The 23284-nt window shown below is 40.3% G+C and overlaps 1 long non-coding RNA gene across 1 annotated transcript in view; it reads right to left on the reverse strand.

Annotated features, from left to right (window-relative positions):
- Window positions 1–23284, reverse strand: part of LOC138189101 (uncharacterized) — a 247607-nt gene that overhangs the window by 43326 nt on the left and 180997 nt on the right. The gene's annotated exons all lie outside the window — the stretch shown is intronic.

A 23284-nucleotide genomic window follows, 5' to 3' on the forward strand; every position in this document is an offset into this window, starting at 1 on the left:
ATATGTTCGAAAATCTTGAAAGCTGCGAGCGATGCTCTGTTCTTACCGCCGAGTTATTTGACTCGTCTAAGGGATCGTCGCCCTATTATTTAATGAAGCGAGAGGAGCCGGTTCACTGTTGAGCTATGTTGCTGCGGTATAAACGTGAAGATTTCCCCTATAAGTTTAGAATTTGAGCTTTGTATTGTAGTATTTAGCCGTTTCTCCAAGGACAGTGTTAGGGTCGTGGTTCATATTTAGCCATCAGATATATCGCGATGAAATAAGGGAATACAGAGGTTAGCACAATTATCTAGTTTATTATTCGATAGAATTTGACTGCAAGTAATTTTTGAGTCACTTGTTTCACGAACGAATCGTATTTATTTGTTTCGCTCTTCGTTAATATTCCAAATTCTCTTTTGTCATCTCCTTTTTAACACTAACAATAAGCGTTGAGAGCAATCTTGATGTGAACAGGATGATCAAAATTTTATCATCAGTGATGTTATCATCGCTTTCTTCGGTACAGGAATCTGGGTCAATACGTTCATTTGGATCATAATTTATCGTTGAATTTAACGCTGCGGCAGTCTGTTGAAGTTAGAAGCCACATGGCCTAAACGTTGGCAAGCTTTACATTGCATTTCGTGTGTCAAATCTAATTGCTGGTGAAAAGTTGAAGGCAAAATACTGAAAATCAGCCGAAGATCAGAAATTGAAGAAAATTTTAAGCTGGCTTTTGACACTAATCTCATCAGACCCGGTCACATAACTGGTATTAAAAGTTCAGAAATCAATTAATCGGGGAATATAAGAATTCAATTAAAGCTAGATGAACAAAATAAATAACGATAAATGTACAATTTTAAATTAGATCTTTAAACCAGTCATTTGGCTAGCCCTGGTAAGGTTAGTGTTTATTAAATAGTTTAGTAGTTGTTGCGCGACATTTTTAATATACATTCGTACATAATTAATTTTCATTATTTACACCCTTCATTATACATTTCATAATTCTCCGTATTCAAGATATTTCTAAGAATAAAAATCATTGGATTGGTCAAAATTTCAGATACTATGTCGTGATAATAAAAATGTTATAGAGAAAATATCAATGGACTTCAAATTTTCAACCGTGAGAAAATTATTCTCTTACCACATTTTTCGCTTAGGAAAAAATAACTTTTCTCTTTTATAATTTTTATATTAGTATTAAAAGCGAATACGCACTTAAAAAGCGCTTGACCCTTCTTCTGCATACTGGATTATTTCCGACCGTTAATTTTAAATAATTTTTCATTTTCTTCGTGCTGTTGTTTCAATCTTGCTTTGTTTAACGAAATTAAGGTTATAAAGTAAGATAACTAAGGTAATAAGTTAGACAAATGTGTCGGTGATGTTGCCAGTAGGGCTACGAACTATTGTACGATGTTTGTAAATATCGGTGTAGAGAAAGATTTGTGCTGCGCAATTCGAAAGATTCCTGCTGCGTACAAGGTGAATGTTTTTGTTGATGTATACATTTCTTTGTGTAGTAACGCGTAAACGTTAACTGCGTAGCTGCTTGTACCACCGGCTCGTGTGTCCCCCATTCCCACGCCACTTTGGAAGTTGCTATGCGAAACTGAGGTACAAGGAGTCATTTAGTCGTCGCATTTCGTACCGATAACGTGGATAGCGTTGCGTCAGGTTTGTATAACCTATTGGTGGCGTCGGTTCTTTATTACTTTCATTAGTATGTTTTTCGCATTATTCATTACTATATTTTTTAACTTCGTAACATATATTTTTTTTGATAGAAGTGACGCGCAAGTAAACTCAAGTACTTCAAAACAAGATTTCGCTTGCGTTTCTGTAGTATTATTCAAGTATATTTAGTTGCGAACTTTCGAAATCTTGCAAATATTTTCAACAGTTTATAACACGGGATTCTAGGGTATTAGTGAAGTGTATATCTCATATTCTAGTAACGAACATTCGTAGTATAATCTTGCAAATGCTCACATTGCATTCATGGTATTCGTAAACATTTGTTCGATATCGAGAAATATCTTATAATTTTAAATTAATATTTTTCATACGTAAAAGAAAAGTGGCAGTATTTTCTAAATAAACGTTCGATAGAAAAAAGAAGAAAAACATCGAAACTATATTTCGCTTCTTTTCTACTCCCCATCACACCCCACTTATAAACAACTCTATTTTTAGGGAATATTTGTGGCCGCGTGCAATGAGGTTCGTAGAGTCAGTGTTTGCTCCGCAAAAGTATTTCAATATTTTCAACTCACGGTCGTTTTGATTAAATCCAATTAAATAATCACACGCGAAAGTAATAAAATTTTATCAAACAATTTTGTACGCGATAGCAGAGCTCTTGTTCGCCGGTTATAATTTTAGCGGTCGTGGTAATGTGGTCTTATTTTATATTCTTTTGAACATTCTTTTGCGGTACTAGAGTCAGTGCATCAAGAGGACAAAGCCTTTGCAGGAGCTCAAGAATGTAAGTAGTTTTACATATTGTATTTGAATTTGTTCTATTTATTATATTTTGTTTGAAATATTGTTAATTATACAATAAAAATAATTGATAATTTAGAAAGCTGTAAATGCCCTTTTTAATTGAAATAAAGTCTTAAAATCTTAACGTTAAAGTACAATAAAACTGTCTGATACGTATCAAAAATCAGTGAACGTTTTATTCTCAAACTTTTATATTAGAGTTTCAATTTATATACATATTAGAGTTTAATCTTTATTATTGTTAAATTACCATGCTTATTATTGTGTATTAACAATATTAATGATATTTTCTGTTTTGTTATAGACATATCACAGCTTGAACTTCTTTGTCTTCTTTGGGAATGCCCAACGGTGGCTCAACAGCCAAGAATGTAAGTAACTTTACATATCTTACTTGAATTATGTGTATTCTGTATATTTTGCTTTGAGTACTATTGATTAAGAAATACAATTTGATTGAAAATTTCATTGGTTAGGGTTTTCTGAGTGGAAAAGATGGCGGCATGCAGAGAGAACTTGTTTACGTCGCTCCGTACTCTGTAGGCTAAATTATAGTGAAAATAAGGAAAGACGACAAAAAAGTGGGCCAAAATTGGCGAGGAAAGGACTGGATGAAACGGGAAAGCAAGAAAAAAAGTTCAGCCCTGTCGACGAAGCAGTAAGGAAGACATGCTAGAACGCGCGCTAACAGCGTCGGCCCACGGGTACGCCTCGAGGCACGTGTGGACAGACGCAGACATTTTGCGACGCGCGACTGCAGAGTCGCCGCACGGGCAACCTCGGAAACTACTCGAGAGCACGTGCGCGCAAGGCCCCTCTACGTTGAAGGCCACCAGACGAGCCCCCGCTTTCGACGAGGAGAATACTACTAGTAGGAAGCAGGATATGGAGGAAAGAATGGAGTCTGCATCAAAGGTAACCAGGGAATCCATGATGATCGCAAATAGGATGGATAAACCAGAGGGTTCAGGCATGGATCTGGTCATGGCTTCGAGCGACGAATCAGACGCAAGAAACACCACGGCAGAAAACTCGCAGGGAAGTGCGAGTTCGAACGTCGAAGAGTTGATGGCCTATGGAGCCCCATCTTCGTCAGAGACATCCAGGGGAAGAAAAAGAAAGCTGACACCCACAGCTCCAGACATACCTATGGAACTGACCTTGGAGAGGAGAACATCCTCCACAACGGACATAGGAGCCAATCTAATTCAGCGAGTAGAGGAGCTAATGAAGGTGGCGACAACATCGTCGAACTTAAAAAACACTTACATTAAGACCTTAAAGGAGGCAACAAGCTCCATTGCCGTAGGCACGGTGGAGCTGATAAGGAGGACGGTGCTCGTCTACGGCACTGGAGCTGCCAGGATGGCGGAGATGTGGCTGGAGGTACTAGAGAAGGAGGCCGGGATCCTCCGGAAAGAGCAATTAGGAAAGGCCGGGTGTGTCACGTATAAAAGAAGGAGGTTAGGGTTTTCTAAGATTATTCTTCTATTACAATAAAAAAAGTTTTAATACCAAATTATAAGACAAATGACTAATATATTTAAAAATCATTAGATTCTTGAGTTCTAGATTTTAAACTTTTATATTAAAGTTTCAGTTTTTACATTTATGGATGTTTAGTAGAATTTCAATCTTTATTATTGCTAAAGTTACAAATGCAATAAATTTCCATTTTTTATAATCTCCAACTTTCCAAATAATTAGCGATCATTTATCCTATTTTGTTTTGTAACAGATTTTTCACAACCTCCATTTCCACCATTGGATTTTCGACGGTTCCTGCCTGATGTTAGTCTTTGAAATGATATTTGCTGAGATAGTGCAGTATCGATGGCAACGTTTTCCGTTTCTCCGCTTCTAATGGTGAGTCGCATGCATTTCTGTTCCTCCGGCCACTCAATCATGTCGTAGGATGAAAGGTCCGAATCGGCACGGGTGACTGGTTGTATTATGTAGAATTTTTTGCGAGCATAGTGACCGCGGGTATTTTTTATACCCGTGAGTAGTAACATTTTTTTTCATATCTTTATTTATTAGTTCAGGATAGGTCTTCTTGCACGTCGCGATTTTAATAATTAGTTTAAACATATAAATTTGAGAATATATTCGTGGTACTGACAAATATGTATAATAGTATTCGGTATAAATATTTGCAAAAAGCAAATATCTAGACGAATATACCTGTATGACATAAATGCACTTAATCTTAAGCAATGAATTTTAGTATAAATAAGAGATACCGAAGCGATTTCGTTTGAGTATTTTATAGCGAAGGAATCGGATGCCCTCCGATTTCGTTGGAATTAAAGATGCAATTTTCACTCAATGATAGTGACGATACATGCAATACACGATACATACATTTTGTGGCAATATTAAGTCACATTCTTTTATTTGACTTCAGATATTATAAACGTTAGTAGAATTTAAAATATGAATCAAAATTCATTTCTTTTCCGTACAAGAATGTGTGAAATTTTATGTGCAAGAAGAAACTTCGCGGCAGGCAGATTTTTTAATCAAAGCAATGATTTTCAACACTGTTTCTGCATTTTCGGAAATGTGCTTTGACGAAGAGATTGCCTGAGATTATTTCTATCTTGGTAATACATTTAGAGTCAATTATTCCATTTTATCGAGTCTTAGTCTTTTTTCAATTAATGCTACATTTTTGATAATATTAAAATTTCAGTAGTTTATAACGAAGTAATAAAATTAACGAAATTAACGAAGTAATAAAATGTAAAATCAAAGAACGTTAGTGCGTTAGATGTAAATCAGACAAACTAATCACATTTTTTAGATTAGGATTTTCAGATTTAACCATTTCCGTGCCCATTGTCAGGATCTCATTCACGTGGCCAGGTGCTACTTGAATGGAAAAAAGACATTGGGCACGATGACTATAATTAATGCAAAAATTTCTCAGCTGCTGACCATGTGTCAGAGTATCGTGCACGACGTATTTTCCAGATTGTGTGTGTGTGTGGTTAGGCTGTGGAATTGCGTCGTTTTTCTCATTCGTTACAACTTAAGATACGAAAAATGTGGAGACATATATTAATTTAAATTATCTATCAGTACAATCGCAATTCGAGGTAATATCAGCTACACGGTTAAGCGTAACCGCGCTGTTAATATTGCTGTAAATTACAATTATAATTCTGTAGTATCGTGGAGATTAAGATATAAATTTTTTCCCCGATTACTTAAAATTTATTAATAGTGAATTAAATATACAAGTATTAATTGGACAGAAAACGATGTTTGTTTAACTGAAACTAAATGCGATACTCGTATTTATCTCAAATAACTTTACAGTTATTTGGCAACTCTCGTCACAACGAATCTATCACACACACACACACACACACTCTCTCTCTCTCTCTCTCTCTCACTCTCTCACTCTCTCTCTCACTCTCTCACTAGCAACTCTAACAACTCTACAACACTGACAACTCGATCAACTCTGATCTTCGCAACACATTCGCTTTTCGACTCGCACACTCTGACCTCTCGGTCACCCCTCCTTGAAAACCGAAACCGTCCTGTTCTAACGTTGTTTATCGTTTTTCTCATATCTCTGCAAGAACTAGGTGACTTTAGTCACATAGGCGCTCTTAAATGTAAACGAACCACAGAAGGACGACGTACATGGTTTTTTCTATTTTCGACCGATCTATAATCAAACTCTTTTACGATATTACAATTCCATGTTTACTTGTATTTATTTTAACGATATAATTTCTTTAGATGTGTTTTCTCACATTTTGCGCAATGGTCACTAGCCTTCGTTAGACGATTTCAGGAAAATGGTCCGTAAATTAGAGTGTACATGTTGTGTTAAGCTCGGGTGTTGGAGGCGTCTTGGGACGTTCTCTCTAGTGGAGGCTCTTGCGCCCTGGTGTTATGTGCGAGAACCGTAGAGGTGGACGGGTAAACGCGTTTTCGAGTGACCAACCTGCTTCAGGGAATTTCATTCGAATAATTGACGGTAAAGCTGGCACGAATGGAACGTGTCATCGTCTCTGGCTTTTGTGACGTCTCGTCTCGTCGTGATCGCGAGTAGTTTTCGAAACGAACGTTAATATTGCTCGAGCATGCAGATGCGAACGGACAGCGATCGCTATATGATCGTTGTTCATCCATGTGCACTTGGATCAGCTTCCGCGATTTATGTTTTTATTTCACCTTTGTACTTTATTTTTTGGTTTGCGATTTAGAAAATCTCGAGCTTAGATGTACGTTTCAGCGGGCATTGCGCCCGAAGAAGAGGTTACGAGCCGAAGAGGCCCGGCAAACTGCCATAGAAGAGGGCAACTACCAATGACTCCCCATCCTCTGGACTATCCAGAGCACGGGAAGTCATTCTTGTTACTACTTTGTCACTATGCTCGCTTTTAGTATATGCAGTAGTAGTAGTAGTTCTTTTTTTTGGCCGATGTATATAACAGATAGTAAAAATTAAAAGACAAGCGTTCGTATGTATCGTCGGAGAAAGGGGTGAACGTAACGGGTTAAAACAAAAACTAGCCGGACGAGAAAGGGTGGAGACAACTCGGGGAAACGTCGCGTCGTTTTTCATTAAATACTTGCCTAACGAATCTGCTGGCTCTTCCGGCTTTTGACGCCCTTGTTATTCGTACTGTGAGCGAACAATTATCCCCGACTCCTCCGTGATAACTAGTCGAAAACGAAAAAAAAAAAAAAAAAACGAGGTAGTTCGAGGTCGGAAGAGGCAGCACGAAAAACAGAATGATTAATCGTAGTGGGCTCGCGTACGTGTACCCTCTTTTTCCAGGTGTACAGCGCGAAATTCAACTATGCTGGAAAATGAAAAGCCTGCGGTTACTGGGCGTGGAGATATTCTTTCTGGCATTTATACGCTTTCAAGTTATGACAATAAAAGGGCTAGTGAAAATAGGCGAATAACAGTACTGGAGCTTCTGTTAGCGGTGAGACGCGGTCAATGATGTGATAGGTTTTAAAATGATACGATGCGTGTACTTAAAATTTTCTGGGAGAACTTCTGAGGAATAGAATGTTGATAGATTTAGTAGTGGGTAATCTGATTATTGGTTTGCTCAGATTTTTGTACTAATGTTGAGAATTGTGAATCTTTGAAGACGAAATAATGTTATAGGAACACTAAATTTATACCGAGGATTAATATTAGAATAGTAATATATTTATTTTATGGACGATTGCTTATATATTCATCGATACATACTTGCACGCGTCTCAGCACTTTCTTCCATACCCGACTGTTAACCGACTGTACGGTTTACATTCCTTTGTTTTCGAGACGCTGCGCACACACATTCTTCCACACACTGATATTCACATACAACTATCTCTACTACGCATTTAACCCAGTCCAGTACAGAAAATTATACATATCTCAACAACTAATTTATTAGGTAAAATTTTTAATTATATTGACGTTTCTAGGACTATATTTTTTTATTTATTGAATTCTACGGATATTTTCTAAACTCGCCCTCAGAATTCGCACTAGAACAGAATTCTTTAAACGTGGTTGGAGTGAATTGTGATTTATGTTAATTCAGTGTGTATTACATTGTGATTGCTGAATTCATAATATAGTTTAATTAAAACAAAACATCCAACCCTCAAATTTATGTGACAAGGCAAATGTTTGCGATTCTGAATGGAATTCTGATATGGAGATCGGTTTAGGAATCCTGTGTTTCTGAGGATGCCACGATTGACAATTTTCGGCTGGGCCACGAAGATTTTAGACGAGGGTTGTATAGATTGTAACGAGGACACGGAGAATTTGGATGTAAGTAGAGGCTGAATGATTGACTGGTTTTGGGGAGAATGTTCGGATTCGTGAATATTATTTCCTGAGACTCGTAGAATCTGAGTTTGGAGAGTTTAGTTTCGCGTTAAAGTCTGACTTTGAAGAATTTTATTCAGCTTTCTAGATTTTCTTTATCTAGATTTCATAGAAAATAATCAGGAGATATTTTTTTTATAATATGCAAGAGATTGTTACCAAATAATGTAGCTAAAGAATAAGGTAAAATAAGTTCGAAAGATGGAATAACAGTATAAAAAGGATCAAATTATACAAAATACGGCAGCATAACTACTACTAAAAAGAAAAAAAATAACATTCAGTCTTATAAATAAAAGTCGGGCCATAAATAAAACTACGAATAAAGAATTGTCGAATGATTATTCGTTTTACATTCTTTGTCGGAAACGCGCAGCAGGAGAAACCACGAGAGCACCACAAATTTACTACAGAGCACCACACATTGCAGATTATAAGGTTATAATATGAAATTACGAGCGTATAAATGTTCTCATCGTAGCAGTGACAATTTAATAAAACAAGTAAAGCTTTACACATTAATTTTACAAATTACAAACCATCTTAATGTTCTATTTGCTGTAAAACAGCATAATTGTGCAATAGAAATTTATAACTTGGATACAATGTATCGATCCGTGAATAGTATTAGTTATTGTATAAGAGAGTCCACCATTGCATTATAATCCAAACAAACAAGGATGCTGACTTGTTCAGATTCAATATACAAAAATAAACAATTATCCTTTCCCTATAAATTAACAAGGAAAGTATAGAATACCTTTGGCATTTATTTCTACAATATAAATAAATAATCATCGCTAAGCTTTCGAGTAACTGATTCAAATAACTGGCTATCTCAAATAACTCTATCGTTGGTTGATACAATTATTATCTGCGCAAGCAAAAAACCACAGAGTATCGACGACAAAGAATCCTTCAGAATGAAATTGCTCGATCGAACAACTGGAATCGAGTTCCCAATCGCCTTCCACGGTCCGGGAAGAGAAAATCGTTCACTTATCGTAGAATTCGATCCTGCACACGGTCTCGCTAAATCAACGCTAAGCAAGGCCGGAAATGCGTCTACCATGTCGATCGCAGAACCACAAAACTCTAACCGCTGCGCGATTCAAGTTTGAAAAATCGAACGACACGACAACCTCGGGCTCGCATCTGGTCGTCCCGCAGAATTCACCTGCGGGTCGTAGCCGTTCGTTGAATACTGCGAAGTTGGTAGAGGAGAGACGATCGAAGGTCCAGAATGAGCGACTGAAAAAAAGAGGACGATGTCACGTCGGAGACACAAAAAATCACGAAACCGATAGATCGCCGGTGATCTCCTCGCGTCGCAGTTCGAACGTTTTACGAATAAGGTGAAGAAATTGAACTTTGTATATGGTAATAGAATTTATTATGCGAATCCAACAGAGTGACGGTTCAAAGTATTACAACAGAATGATTCAAAGTGTTATAAGAGACCGATTCATGATGTTTTAACAGGCTGGGACGAGCTTATTTTGGAGGGTATTTATACTGGGTTTTTAGTCCCTCTGGAGGGGTTATCGTCGGGTGTATATCAGAGGCGGCTATTCCCTTACTATCTGGTTATTGTTTCGATAGCTGTGGCATGCAGGATGTTTCGTCTACCCTATTACTGCTTCTGAGCGTGTGACATTCTTGAGCGTGTGACACGCGCGTGTATATTTAACTGGCGCGCAGGGTGCCAGATATTACGCGAGCGTTAGGGTCGCTCAGGCGATCCTTTGTTTCATTCATGAACATTCCAATTTTTCGGACGAAAACTGCAGATGGAAAATATACGGAAAGTTTGTTCGTTTACGGAATTGTTTTACGTTGAATATGGATTTGGCTGGAGGGACTAAAATTGTTTTCCGTATCGTGTTATAGGTTTTCATATAGGTACATTCCTCGTCAAAGAGATAGCCCATGTGAGCTATCTTCAATTTCTCAATGACGCGTGTAGAGTTTTTCGTCTGTAAGTTATGATACCGAAACATTGTGAGCTCAGGATATGCGGTTCGTTGAAAATAATTGAAAATATTATGATATTTAGTGTGTGAAAAAAAATTGTTTTATTTTAAGAACGGAACGATATCACGTGTACAATAAGAAAATAATAATCAACATAAATTGTAACTAACAATAATTACTTATCAAACGTATATACTTATTTAATGAGTACATCCCCCTTTATTTTCTATTACTTCTATTGTACGATTTGCTATCGATTTATGTAGTTTCTGAATATAATTTTGACTCAATGTATCCCATTCGCGTACAATTGCATTTTTTAATTCTTGTACGTGTTGATACTGCTTTCCATTCGCGTATACGCCGTGAACAAGTCCTGCCCAGCAATTTTTAATAATATTAAGGTCCGGGGAGCGCGATAGCCACGGCAAAACAGATATATATTTGCATTAAAGTACGACTGGACCAATCCTGATGTGTGTACAGGTGCATTATCTTGTTGAAAGATGTAACCGGGTCCAGAAACGCGTTCTGCATGATTATTTATTTGTTCGTTGATTAAATTTATGTACCGGACACTATTCATTCTCCCATCGATGAGCTTGATACATGTCTTGCCGAAATAACCGATGCCGGCCCAAACCATCACGCTGCCTCCTCCCATTTGTCTTCGAATTGCCAACATTGTCTCTTTTCTTATGTCATGAAAATAATATTGGAACGCATCAGGACCATCCAAGTTGAATATTTTTCGGCTGAAGATAGTACCCTTCTTCATTTCTTTTCCAATGCATTCTTTCTTTTGCAACGCGTAAACGTTCTATTTTGTGTTTCGTTGTTAACGAAGGTTTCTTTTTCAATTTTAGCCTCTTAACACCTTTACAGTATAGTAGAATTCGACGAACACTTGAAACACTGGTATTAACACTAGATTTTTCTATTATTTCCTTTGTTGTTAACTGCGAATTCCAACTTGCTACACGCAAAATTGCTCGCTTATCACGATCGGATAACGATGACGACCGACCAGTACTCTTCTTTTTGTCATAATCTTCAACATTTTTTAACAAATTCTGTATTACTCTACGACTTCTTCTTATTACTTTCGATATTTTTGCTACTAATAACTGTTGCTGTTTTAGTTCAAGAATTTGCTTTTTTTCAGACTCGTTTAATTTTTTCCGCATTCCATACTTACAAATTTACATAATATTGGAGCGACACACGAGCTGAAGGACAAGTCGAGCCACGTGTGGTCTTACCTCGGAGTATCACAACGTTAGGACATACTGTAATAGTAAGTAAACTTCGGACAAAAACAATGTCGCCGCTTCGTGGAACCGTCTAACAAAGGCGAATGGAAATTTACCGGTATCCCTTCGACCAGCATAAATAAACGAACGCGATCGTACACTGTACACTTAATTGTATTTACATACTTGTCGATTTAAGTAACAGAAAATTTAACACTTATTGCTTTATTTACATTCCTCTTATTTTGCATTTATCCATGACCCAAACCTTTCGAATTTTTCCCTACACAGTGCTTTCGTAAAAATATCCGCAGTATTTTCATCTGTACTTACTTTAATTATATTTATCTTACTTTCCTTTAAGCATTCGCGAACGTAGTGGTAATGAACTTCAATGTGTTTAGAATTTTTTGTGAAATTTCCGTACTTTGCTATACTTATCACTCCAGAGTTATCTTCATAAATTTTGACAGGGTTATCGTCTAGATTTACGTTGAAGACCTTCATAATTTCTCTAATAGACATTAATTCACTCACCGCTTCCGATAAGGCTACATACTCTGCATACGTCGAGGCTTTTGTCACACACCTTTGTTTTTTAGACTTCCAAATGATTACATTTAAACACATTCTAATTACATATCCAGAAGTAGATTTCCTATCTACTTGATCTCCTGCCCAATCAGCGTCCACATAACAATCTATTGTTTCACATTTTTCATTCCTTTTATAATGTAACCTTAAATCTCTAGTCCGGTACATTAATTTAACTTCTCGTGTTACTTTCATTTTCTGTATTGATGCGATCGTCAACATAAGCGCTTGAGATAAGTTATCTCAGTTTCGGGTGTCGCTACAAAACTGTTTGTTATTTGGATTCTTGAATTTATTTTCTTGGATTTCTTGAATTCACATGAAGTGGTGTTTGGTGTAAGGTGCCCAAGAAATACTCGGCGGTGTTCAACAATATAATTTATCTAACAATCAACAACCCTCGATTACCACTGATTTTCTTGCTTCTCGACTATGCTTGTATCACGTAATATTCGTGAAAAGAAAATAAAAAAAAGGTGAGATGAGGAGGATCCCCAACTCTTATATTTTCTTTTACAATATTTATTGATCAAGTATAAGAATACAATAGATTTACAATATGTAACGTTAGCGTATAATTCCGAAGTATGACCGAGGGCTGACAAGATTTGTCATGACTATGGTTTCTGGGTAGATGTTCGGCTTTTATATCCTAAAAGTATTGGTGCTAAAGGGCGATGTTGGAAGTTGTGGGTGCCGTGTGCAAAAGCTGATAATGGCTATCTAGATGACGTCATTTGAGGTGTGGTGGCCGTCACATTCCCCCCTTCTTAGAATGATTTTGGTCCTCCAAAATCTTAACGTTTCTTCATTACGGATTTGTGGAATCGCACTTTGGTAGGTGCTCATCTGAATTTGTTCCAAGTGTTTTGTTTCATCTTCTTCGTCCAAGTGGCGGATAGCTAAAGTGTTTTGCGATATTTCTGTATATATGTTTAGAGGTGTTGGATTTGTCGCAATATTTTGGATGTTATTCTTAGTTTTACAACATAATAAATGAATACATAGTTTTGTAGGTAAAGACTTTAATAGATACCTGCTACATAACCGACTATTTGCATAAATGAGAGTCCCCATGATTTAAGAGACTGTATTCGTTAGTTGACTGATTTGGTCGGATATTTGGTCTATGTTATTCTGATATTCTGGTATGTTACTAGGAATTCTAGGTGTTCTTTCGATTTTGTCTAACAAATAATCTATTCTTGTATCATTTTCAAAGGGAATCGTCTTGAGCTTATATTCGAATGTTATATTGACTTTGGATTGTCCTATCTTCATTACACTATCGTTGAATATTATGCATATTACATTGTTCATCAGGTGACTGAATTATGGAAGGTCTTCCTATTTAATTTGTTTCCGAGTATTACCACACGTACATGTATTTCGATTTCTTCTTTTGGCATAGCTATATATTGGTTTTCAGCTGTTAATGGAATGAGTTATATCTTCGATTTTATAAACGGCAAATTTACAAATGTTTATTCTTTTGTTAAAGTTAATTATTTCTCACGCACAGTCGTGGATAGATTTCTTGTCATGTGTCGCTTGAGTTTGTTTGCACATTGTAATTCCTATTTTTATGTTACAATTTTTATCGAGGTATTCATTATCAACGTTCATGTATGTATGTTGCTGTGTAAAAAATATTGAATGTTCAAATACTGGTGCCAGAAATGCTTGGCCTCTTTTGGTTGGTTTGGGGTATACTCGCACTATATCCCATGCCAAGCCCGTTAATAAGGGTACAGTTATTTTGGGGAAAACTTTGGTCTTGATAGCGAATACCGTCAATTTCGATATGAGGTGATGGACGTGATAGGTATTGAAGAAACATTCGAATATATTTAACAATAAATATTTATTAATAAATATATTCGGTGAGTGCACTTGGCGTAAAACTCGCGGTTATTAATTTCGGTTCGCGAGTACAAGTTCGAACTCGGGTAGGTACGATTCGATGTGCGATACGAGTTCGGACGATGATTACCTGAGATGTCGAGCAGCTCGGATCAGTGATTGCTGCCAACTACCAACTATCAATTCGGACAGGCGTCTCGCAACTGACTTTCCGTCACGATGATGCTGCATAGGAAAAACTATGATGGGGTGTGTCTAAGGATACGAGATCATCGGATTCGTTGAGGAAAGCGTTGGTTCGGAAAGTGAGGGAAATGGACGTCGCTGTTAATTGGCTAAATGTTGAGTTGGCGGTTGGAAAAGGATGCTAACCACCCTTGAGAGAAAGTTGCTAGCAAGAAGCGTCGTACATGAGGAAATCAGATTTCCAGTATCTTCCCGTAGTGGGTGGTAGCTATAGGGATTGTTAAGATAAAGACTATTTGTCCCTTTGGAGGACCTTAGCTAAATAAATCCTAAGATTTATAGCGGTATATAGACCAGCTGTGTCGCCTCGAGCCCAATCTCACTATCACAAATCTCGAACAATTACAATCAGATTGAATGACAACAACTGCTTAATTACGGCTATGATAGAATCTAGGCTAAAGTATTAGAGGATTTTCGCAAAATTTCAAAGGAACGGCTCCGGTTTCCTTTCATCTCCGACATATATTTGAATGCTCCGACAACTTCAGTGTATACAAGATTGCGTATGTGAAGTGACAATTACGAACGAGTACGACCTGAGACTCCGTTCGTGTTGACGATTATGATGTATGTGTTCAACTTGTAGTTTCTTGCTGGACCTCTGACTCTTGATGTTCCTTGCACTAGCCTTTGACTTAGACTGACTGAGATTTGACTGAAAATAGAATAGAGCGCAAGGAGAAGAAGTAGGGTTGACCCTCCTGATGATATAGACTCGATCTAGACTGGACGGAAACTGGATTTTAACGTGATCTTGACTGGATGTGAATCTGGATTGAAACCTGGATTTTTACTGACTTGTCGCTCCTATGTTATGACGGAAGAAAGCTCGGTGTGGGTGTGTCCTGTGCACGAGGAACGCGGTGCCGCTACACTAGTATAAATTGATAATTTTCATATTTCGGTTTTAATGCTATATTGTAAAGGCAGTGCCCTAGTGCTCTCTTGTAATTTTCAATGAATAGTACATGATCAATAATCTGAGGGCTAAGAATTCCTGCTTTTCCCATATTTATAGCGTTGAATATTTCATCGAATTGAATCTGTTATCAGTCTTTCTCTAGTGGTATTGACCATATATTCGCCAAATGTTATTCTTACTTCGTCGATTAGTTTAATACTGTCGGATTTTATAATTTTGCGTATGAGTGCAGTTTGGTTTGCTACTATAGTCTTTAATTCATTTCGTTTTTGGAAGAGTTTATCAATATTGGCATTTATTAAATCCAAATCGTCATTGTCAAGGGTTCCAAATAAACTTTTTGATATGGATCCAACAATATTTAATAATCCTCTTTTAGTTAATGTGTGATTATGTGTTATAAGTCGTAATTGATAGGCTAACGTTTCTAATTTTTTTACGCATTCATTTAGGGAATCTATTCCATTGTGGAGTTTGCATTTGCTCTCACATACTTTTTCAATAAATATTACATTTGCTCTCATATGATTAAGTTTTTCTTGTATCCATCATTTATATCTATTGCTACATATATGTTAACTTCGTTAGAATACATATAAGCTTGTTTAACTTTTTCATGGAATATTCCACTTCCATCTAAAGGTAATACATTAATTTCTTCGCTATACTTAACGTAAACCAATATAGTGATTATAATGAATGTCCTGAAAAGTAATAAGTTTTAAGTTTGTTACCGTGTATTTTCTTTATAATATCATCAACTATGATTTCATAATAGGGGTTTTCATAGAGTGGATTCTATATGGTCCTACTAATCATTCAATGTCTAATTTGTCTCTTTTGTGATCATTATGGATTAAGGGGGTATTCTGGTCTAGAGGCAAAAAATATTTTTGCTATCCTCCTTTTTGCATTTGTTTATTGATATTTCGAGATTACGTAAAAAATTCACTGAAAAAACTCAATATTTAAAAAGTTATGAGCTGGCAAAGTGGGTGCTGCCAAAAAAATGGAGTGTCGTGGCGTGCATGATATCAACCCTTCTGATCATCTGAATCAAAAAATGCGAACGGATTCTTAATTAGTATGGATGCCGCTATCGTCTGAACCTTGGGAAAGTCAATACAACATTTTTTCACAAAATGACGGCCGTTTGAAAAAAAATTTCTTATTTCGCTCGTTTTTTTTACAATTCCGAACGTTTAAAAAATAGTAATATTAAAGATTTTGAGCTGAGCGTGGTTCGGACGATACTAGAGTGGTACAGGATACTTACATATTTTTAATCGGCGATTCCTGCTCCATACAAGAAACCTTTCTCTACTTCAAAATACTTATTCTCCGATGTTCTTTCACGGAGACGAGCAAAACAGAGAAAAATTCTAAAATACAATAGCCGTAATTGTTATTAATTAAAACTTCTTCATCTTGCGAACTTCTCAGTTTTGCTGCAGATGAACTAGTGAAACTGGGGTATCTTCTTGATTAAATTGAGTACCCGAAAATCTTCTCTTCTTCTTCACTCTGCATGCTCGTTTAGAGCAGAATTTTGAATGTTTTCTATCCATTTTACTTTAAAATCTCAATATATAAAACAATTTTTACTTTAAATATTTATAAAACGTTGTCAGAGTTAGCACGTACACGTTGCTTGAAAGCTGATAAAAAACTAACTTGAAATAAGTACTAAGACAAAAAAATTCCGACAAAATACGTTTTTTTGGCCTTGAATTAAAGATACCTTAAAAAAGGTATAAAATACAGTAATGATTTTATGAGGGTTTTCATACATAGGTACTCGGGCAGCGTCTACCGTTTATTGCGCATTGGTCCCGGTCGGACCGGAGCAGATGCTGCGCCACAAAAATGGCTGTAACTCATAAAATAATTGAAATTTTGAAAAATCCTTTTAAGGGCATATTCTTGAATGTCCAAACTTTGGAAATATGAACAAAAATTTTCGATTTTTTCAAATTTTTTTGTAAACGTGTGTATTCGGGATTAACTGTCAGCCACTAGATTGTCTTTGCCTTTAACGTATTCTATTTTGAATTCGTATTCTTCTAGTTTTAGCCTCCAAGTCTTGAAGAAGGGTCTTGATGATCTGTACGAATGATAAACTTCCTTCCGAACAAGTATTGTCTTGGTCGCTTCAATACCATAGCTAATAATTTTTTTCCTGTAGTCGTATAATTTTTCTCTGGAGGGTTTAGCGTTCGAGAGATGTAACAACACGGATGTCCGTCTTGTGATAATACGGCTCCTAGTCCTTCATTACTAGCGTCTATCGATAATATGAATGTTTTAGAGAAATCTGGGTATGACAGAACAGGTGACTTAACGTTCAAGGTGCAGGAGATGAACTCGAGTGTTAGATTTAGACAGCACTTTATTTGTACTAGTTGTAGCACTTAACCGAAGTAAGGACTACTGTCGTCTTAAGTCTGTACTGTCCGATGGTTGAAGATGAACTGAACTCCCCTGTTCCTGATTCTCTCCTCCCGCCGTTGGATTTCTTCTCTCCGCCGTGCCCTTCCGGTTGGTCCTTTCCTGGGTTTGTTCCTGGCCTCGGGTCACTACTTTTACCGCCCTGGGAGGACATGTAATTCGGAATTTCCTAACGAGAGGAATGGACCTGTCCATGTCATAAACGGACGGCCACTCAAATTCCAAATTACAGTCCTGGGAGGACCGGTAATTCGGAATTTCCTAATGAGGGAAATGGGCCTGTCCGTACCATAAACGGACAGCCAATTAAAATTCCCAGGGCGTGGTCCTACGCCCTGAGAGTCCATACCCGCCTCGTGCTCCCCAACCTAACCCCAACCTAACCTTTTCTTTGCGTGAGGAGGGGAAAATGCTGTTACGCATGCCCAGTGACCCGTATCACTGGGTTATGTGGGACTCGGACAGATGTCAACGCCATACCCACTAAAAACCCCTCCTCCTTCTTCACTTTCTTCTTGGTCAGACAACCCCGGCAAGGCCTTATGACATTCATCAGGGATGTCCTTGTCATACTCGGTTATATCTTCTTCTTCAGGCCGTTACTGCTCACGTCCTTTCCTTAGCCATTTCAAAATAGTTGGGTGTCCTCCTTCTTCTATACATGGCTGCCTTGTGGCTGTGTTCCATGCTACGCGTGGTTGTAGCACACATCCTCCTCCTGGCCGCTTCCATGGCCATCTCCGTCTCCCTCCTGCGAGCCATGACGGTCTTACAAAACTTTCTGAATTTATCCCAATTCTCGTCCTTGGCGGTCACCTTGGCCATGAGGTTGCCCGCGTCTACCTTCTCGCCTAGTCCGTTCCCCAGCTCGATCCTTCCATCCGTCCACTTCGGGCAGGTGAAGAGGACGTGCTCAGCGTCGTCGTTGGGATCTCCACAGTCAAGACATTTACTGTCTGTATCGGCAGGTTACCCGTCAACACGAATAACGCTGCGTGGGAGACTGTACTGTACGCCGTCGAAGTTATACACAGGGCTGTTCTCTTTTTTTCTTTGTTCCTTTTTAGCATTCTCTTGTTTCTATTGATAACCGCCGCTACCGTCCACACCGGTGCACCGTATGTCACGATAGACTCCCATGCTTTGTTGTAGAGTATATGAGCCAAGCTGGGCGGCCCGTTGATGTTCGGTAGGATCAATCACTTCCTATGGGTGCCGATCGTGACACCGAGGTATTTGATGTGCTCGCCAGTTACGATGTCCGAGGAACCCAAATTCAGACAGATGACTCTCGGCACCCTCATCCCGGTGATCAGCATTACCTCCGTCTTTTCTGTCGCCAGCTTGAGACCGACACTCTTGCACCAGTTGTTGACTATCTTCAGCATGGCGTTGACTTTGGCGGACGCCCCTTCGTTCTTCCCGTACGGCACACGTAATGGCCAGGTCGCCCGCAAAGGCTGCTGCCCTGACCATTAACATGTTGTCGAGCCTCTCGAGTAATCGATCGTATACCAAGTTCCACAGGAGTGGTCCGAGAACAGATCCCCGTGGAACTCCCGCCGCCACTTCGTGCTCAACTGTGCCATATTGATTTCTTAGCACGATCCTCCTTCCAGAGAGGTAGTTGCCGATCAATCTTCTTATCTTCCATGGTAACTTCCTCCTGTCAAACTCCTTTACGATGCTCTCCCAACTGAGCGAGTTGAAGGCATTGCTGATGTCCAATGCGATCATCACGCAGATTACCCACAGATTACTTCACAGTATCGTCAAACCCGTTTAAAAAATCCTCTGGCGCTAGGTCCTTCGTTACGTATTTGAAGAATTTTGACGCCCTTCTCGTTGTCCTCGCTTTAAAGTCGTGCGCTATGTATAGGTGGTCAGAGGCCGAAAACTTGTCCAAGACCACGCTATCCACGTGCATCTCGTTGATCTTCTTAGATACACTTATAATGTCAGGACAGCTCGTTCTCCCGTTCTTGCAAAAGGTATATTTTTCCTTGAGTCTCAGTGGAAACACTCCATGACCACAGAGCGTCTCCATCAAGACTCTCCCCCTTTTGTCGGTAATCGTTCCTCCCCAGCAGGTCGACTTGGCGTTGAAGTCGCCTGCTACGACAACCTTGTCGCGTCTCCTAGCACCGTCCTTCGTTATCGACGCCAATGTGTCTAAGTAAGACGCATATTCCTGCTTGCTCGAGTTAGGCGAACAATATCCGCTGATGCAGAAGACGTCACCAACGCATATGCCTACTATGCCCCTGTCCTTGACCACCGTAGTCTCGTCCAATGGTTCACCGTTAATAAGGGCGACCCATATGGATGCGTCTCCTTTAGTGTCGTTGATCCAGTACAGGAGCTGTCTATTTGGCTCGGATATCACCACGATATCCGGTCTGTATTCTATCGCGCAAGGGTGCATGAGGTCCTGCAACAGCCTGCATCTGTTGAGATTTATCTGCAGAATCTTCATTTCCTTCTCAACAGCCTTCTATATACTGGGCAAGCCAGCGACCCGGTCACGTGATCGGCGCTGATACCCTTGACCTCGCTGCATATGGCGCAGCACGGCGCGTCAGTGCAGGCAGCTATCGTGTGCTCCTTGCTCTCGTAATTCCTACATATTTCCTTCCCGGGACTTATCGCCGTGCACTTATTCGCGATATGACCAAACGTATGGCATCTATAGCATTTCACTACGTTTGGTAGCGCCTTTATCGTGGCTATCGTCAAGCCGGTTCTGATCTTACGGCTTGACCCATCCTTGTTTAGATACATCTTCGGCAGCGTATCACAGGTGGGGATGAGGCCACCGACGACCTTGTTGCGATTGAGGTATCGGACTCCTCATCCTTCGTCTTCGTTCTGTGTGCTTTCTTCTTGAGCTGACTTCTTAGCCCTTCTGCTGAAGTTGGGGCAAGGAAGGTATCTTTTGCACCTTCTCCTGACCACCTAGGACTCTTCCCTTTCCGTGAGTGGGGCTTGTCTACCTCCATTTCCATCCTGCTTTCCTTGCTTTCCTTCTCTCTTTCTCTCTCTACTGCCTCGCCAGGCGTATGGACACGTCCGTGGGCCTGGCGGTCCACCCTCGAACGGCCGTGGTCGTGAGATGACGACGCAGCGGGGCCCACTTTACTGCCCACGACTGCGCCAGTACTGGGGTCTCCCTCCCCTGCACCGTAAACGTTTTTATTTGTTTGCGTGTCTGCCATGGTGATTGATGATTGATGATCGCCGGGTCGTCAACTTGATTCCCATCCTGGTGCCACTCACTCTTTCGCACCCTACCCCGGTCAAAGCCGGTGCAGGGTGACGGGGAGCCCCACGAGAAGGTGAGGTGAGTGGTCTTGGCAGATATGGGCCCACCAACTTCTCCGAAATTCTCCGCACCGGATCAGCGAACCAACGGGTACCAAAGGCACCGACCAGTCGCCACCCGACTATAGGGGAATATCAGATCCATCGGGGTTTCCCAGGGCGTAGTCCTACGCCCTGAGAATCCATACCCGCCTCGTGCTCCCCAACCTAACCCCAACCTAACCTTCTTTTTGCGTGAGGAGGGGAAAATGCTGTTACGCATGCCCAGTGACCCGTATCACTGGGTTATGTGGGACTCGGGCAGATGTCAACGCCATACCCACTATAAACCCCTCCTCCTTCTTCACCTTCTTCTTGGTCAGACAACCTCGGCAAGGCCTTATGACATTCATCAGGGTTGTACTTGTCATACTCGGTTATATCTTCTTCTTCGGGCCGTTACTGCTCACGTTCTTTCCTTAGGCATTTCAAAATAGTTGGGTGTCCTCCTTCTTCTATACATGGCTGCCTTGTGGCTGTGTTCCATGCTACGCGTGGTTGTAGCACACATCCTCTTCCTGGCCGCTTCCATGGTCATCTCCGTCTCCCTCCTGCGAGCCATGACGGTCTTACAACATTTTCTGAATTTATCCCAGTTCTCGTCCTTGGCGGTCACCGTGGCCATGATGTTGCCCGCTTCTATCTTCTCGCCTAGTCCCTTCCCCAGCTCATTCCTTCCATCTGTCCACTTCGGGCAGGTGAAGAGGACGTGCTCAGCGTCGTCGTTGGGATCTCCACAGTCAAGACATTTACTGTCTGTGTCGGCAGGTTACTCGTCAACACGAATAACGCTGCGTGGGAGACTGTACGGTACGCCGTCGGAGTTATACACAGGGCTGTTCTCGGCGCCCTTTTTAGCGTTTTCTTGTTTCTATTGATATCCGCCGCTACCGCCCACACCGGTGCACCGTATGTCACGATATACTCTCATACGTTGTAGTAGATTCTATGAGCCCATACCCGCCTCGTGCTCCCCAACCTAACCCCAACCTAACCATTTTTTTGCGTGAGGAGGGGAAAATGCCGTTACGCGTACCCGGTGTCCCGCGTTACCAGGTTATGTGGGACTCGGGCAGATGTCGTGGCCATACCCACTAAAACTACTCACTATATTGCGGTACTCGAAGTACCAACCCGGTACAGTCCTTCGACATTACTTCGGGTTGGCCTCTACACACTCGTACCCATCTTCATCAAACCACCTCCCTCCAATTATTGTCTTCTCCTCCTACTTTCGCCTGTTCTTAACGCCTCCACCTCTCTCTCCTTATTGAGCCGATTTGTCATGACCTTAACACAAAATCTAACAAATTTCGTCCATAACCGTTCCTCGGCGGCCATTTTCTCCACGAACCGGTTCTCGATTCTACATTTTTCCCCTAATTCGGCCTCCAAGTCCGCTCGCTCCCCTGTCCATCTAGAGCACCAGAGAAGCACATGCTCCGCATTGTCCATGATGGCTCCGCAATCCCAACAACTGGCGTGCGTCTCTTTCCCAATCCTGTGACGGTACCAATTAAAAATACCGTGTCCAGTAAGGATCTGCATAATCTGATAATTGACGCCCCTCTTCGTTCTGTAGAAGATCAGCGGATCCCCTATCAGCCTCTTAGTCCAGTTGTAGGGATTGTGGAACATCCGCTCCACCCTCCATCTGTCCTCAGCTTCGGTCTTCAGCCTCTCCATCTCTTCGTACCATGTGAGCGCCGTTCCATCCAGATCCTCAACAATCCGCCTCTTTACGCCGTACTGCTTCCACCGTAACCACGCCTTTTTGTGTGCAGGCATGTTGCCCATCACCACACACAGGACTCCGTATGACACCGCACGGTAAGCAGTAGACGTACGGATCATACCGGACCTGAAGCCATACTAGTCCTTGTGAAAGGGATAGCGCCCGAAGCTCCTCTCGATGAGTATCTTCAGCGTGTGCTCCCAGACCTTGTTCAATGTCGGCAGTATACTGGGTTGTATGGTGTCGGGTATCAACACCACCCTAGCTACCTTCCATACTGCCGGTATCGTACCGCAGTTGTTAACACCTTTGATCACGGCTAGGAGCACGCTCGGTCTTCGTTCCGCCAATAATCTGATTAAAGCACCGGGGATCCCATCCACCCCTGCAGCCTTCCTGGGATCACATTTTCCAAGGGCCGTCTTGAAATCTTCTTCGTCGATATATAAATCCTCTCCTCCGTCGGGTACCGCAGGTGGGAATATAAAAATGATCAGAGGCTGAGTACCAGTCCAGGA

This window comes from Bombus flavifrons, chromosome 18 (assembly GCF_040668555.2).
Source record: "Bombus flavifrons isolate JBK064 chromosome 18, iyBomFlav1_principal, whole genome shotgun sequence".
In the NCBI taxonomy this organism is placed as follows: domain Eukaryota; kingdom Metazoa; phylum Arthropoda; class Insecta; order Hymenoptera; family Apidae; genus Bombus; species Bombus flavifrons.